General features: G+C 28.9%; 1 protein-coding gene across 1 annotated transcript in view; it reads right to left on the bottom strand.

Moving 5' to 3' along the window:
• The window catches only part of LOC107569366 (nuclear pore complex protein Nup155-like), a 54,006-nt gene that overhangs the window by 11,139 nt on the left and 40,055 nt on the right, over positions 1-2,812 (bottom strand). The gene's annotated exons all lie outside the window — the stretch shown is intronic.

Genomic DNA, 2,812 nt, shown 5'->3' with positions numbered 1-2,812 from the left:
AAAAAATAATTTTATTTATAAATATTAGGTATATTGATATATAATTAGTAGGGATGCATTGAAATTTTGGCCGCAGTAAATGGCTTTTGGCTTTAGTTTTTGGCCGAAAGAGAAAAACGGCTGAAAATATTTAGCTGTACTGGGCAACGCTGGTAAAACGACGCTACGCTCCGCTCACATGCTCCGATAATAATAGCTTAGTAGCATTATTTGGATAATAATAATAAAAAAATCTTAAATCTGATTCGGTTACATCGAACTTAATAAAAATAACACTGATATTTAACAATATATTTTCTGTCCAATTTTATTGCTTTACTTTCAATAAAAGTGTGGTTTAGTATCATTATAATTATCGAGTTAAATCAAATTCTTACAAAATTATTTCCTATTATTTAATAAAATAATAAATAATTATTAAAAAGCATTTTCGGTTTTCGGCCAAGTGCATCCAGTATTTTCAGGTTTCGGCCCAGAATTAATTAATTAGTTAATTAGTTAGTTCGTTCGATAAATAAATAAATAAATATATATTTTTTTTAATGGTTGCAGCCCCAAAGTTACCCTCTGTGCTGTTTATTTGCCTTATCCTTTGTTTTACCCCTTGCCTTTAGTGTAATAAGTGTTGTGTGTAAGTCACTGTATGTTGATGATAATGCAACTGAGAGAGAGAGTTTAATGTGCACTTCTCCTGCTGTTTTGTTTAGCTCTTACTGCGATTTGTTTGGAGTGAAAAAGGACACAAACTTAAAACATCAGTAAAGTTTTGGTCATCATTCAGATGAGGTCCGCTACACTTACAAAAGTGATTTAGTCAAGAAAAGGTGTGCAATCTTTTGTTATTTGATTAGCATTAAAGTGCAGACAGCAGCGCTAGGATTATGCAACAGACATTATACAGCTCAGTGCCTTCACGCAGTTAATTAATAAACCATCGGTTTGTCATATCGGCCTTTTTCCTTATTTAGCCGATATGCCGATGGTTGTAAATTGAGGAAAAATCGGCCGATATATCGGTGCATCCCTAATTAAAATAATTTACCAAAAAAGCAGTTATGGTTAAAATTTCTTCAAATGTAATAAAGAATTGTTAATAAACCAACTAAAATAGTAAATGCTCGTCATTTCTTTTAAATATTTCTATTTAGCTTTATTTTTCTTTCAGTTTTAGTAATTTTAGTACTTCACCTGAAATTATTTAAAACGAGTTGCCATGACAACATTTCTAATTTATATTTAAGTTTTTGAATTTTGGGTTTCATCAAATATTTATCCTCATTTCAAAAAAAGATTTTTCCACAGTTAAATTGTCTGTTGACAACACGAGAGAAACTTTAAGGGCTCCGTGCAATATTAATATTGCAACTTTACAATATTAATTTATATAATGTTTTTCTTAAATACTCATTGTTTTACTTTACAGTTAAATATTACAATACTTACAATAGTAATATTTCTTATTTTGTTTAATTTTTTATATAATGATAAAAAAATGACTTTCAGAAAAAATAATTTTATTTATAAATATTAGGTATATTGATATATAATTAGTAGGGATGCATTGAAATTTTGGCCGCAGTAAATGGCTTTTGGCTTTAGTTTTTGGCCGAAAGAGAAAAACGGCTGAAAATATTTAGCTGTACTGGGCAACGCTGGTAAAACGACGCTACGCTCCGCTCACATGCTCCGATAATAATAGCTTAGTAGCATTATTTGGATAATAATAATAAAAAAATCTTAAATCTGATTCGGTTACATCGAACTTAATAAAAATAACACTGATATTTAACAATATATTTTCTGTCCAATTTTATTGCTTTACTTTCAATAAAAGTGTGGTTTAGTATCATTATAATTATCGAGTTAAATCAAATTCTTACAAAATTATTTCCTATTATTTAATAAAATAATAAATAATTATTAAAAAGCATTTTCGGTTTTCGGCCAAGTGCATCCAGTATTTTCAGGTTTCGGCCCAGAATTAATTAATTAGTTAATTAGTTAGTTCGTTCGATAAATAAATAAATAAATATATATTTTTTTTAATGGTTGCAGCCCCAAAGTTACCCTCTGTGCTGTTTATTTGCCTTATCCTTTGTTTTACCCCTTGCCTTTAGTTGTTGTTTCTTGATTTGAGCGAGGATTGTGTCCCTTTAGTTAGAAGAAATTGGTTTTATTTAGTTTTTTGATTTGGCAACACTTGCGCTCTCATCATCATTTCATTGGTGAGTTTGTAAATATCCAAGACTTTATCTTTTTGTTTTTTGTTAATTGTATAATATATATATATATATATATATATATATTTGGATGCATTTATAGCCTATTTCTTAGTTTACTGGTTCTTTTTCTCTGTTTGAACTCGTCCTCTTCACATCTTCACAACTAACCCACCGTTTTGATTTTGAAACTTGGTTATAGAGTTTTGTGAATGTTACATTCCCTTAATGTTTCTAGACAACTTTTTTTTTTTTGTTAATTGTATAATATATATATATATATATATATATATATATATATATTTGGATGCATTTATAGCCTATTTCTTAGTTTACTGGTTCTTTTTCTCTGTTTGAACTCGTGGCGTTCTCCTCTTCACAACTAACCCACCGTTTTGATTTTGAAACTTGGTTATAGAGTTTTGTGAATGTTACATTCCCTTAATGTTTCTAGACAAATCAAAGAAGTTTTGTGTCGTAACACGGTGCATCCCTAATAATTACTCATTTATCATATTGACATAAATGTAAAATTTTTTGGCAAATTGTGCAGCCCTACAAACACTTTGAAGCTTTAAAAAAAATAAAAAAAA

The sequence above is a fragment of the Sinocyclocheilus grahami genome, unplaced genomic scaffold, assembly GCF_001515645.1.
Source record: "Sinocyclocheilus grahami isolate Dianchi unplaced genomic scaffold, SAMN03320097.WGS_v1.1 scaffold1339.1, whole genome shotgun sequence".
NCBI classification, from domain to species: Eukaryota; Metazoa; Chordata; class Actinopteri; order Cypriniformes; family Cyprinidae; genus Sinocyclocheilus; species Sinocyclocheilus grahami.
This window is presented reverse-complemented; position numbering and strand designations above follow the sequence as displayed.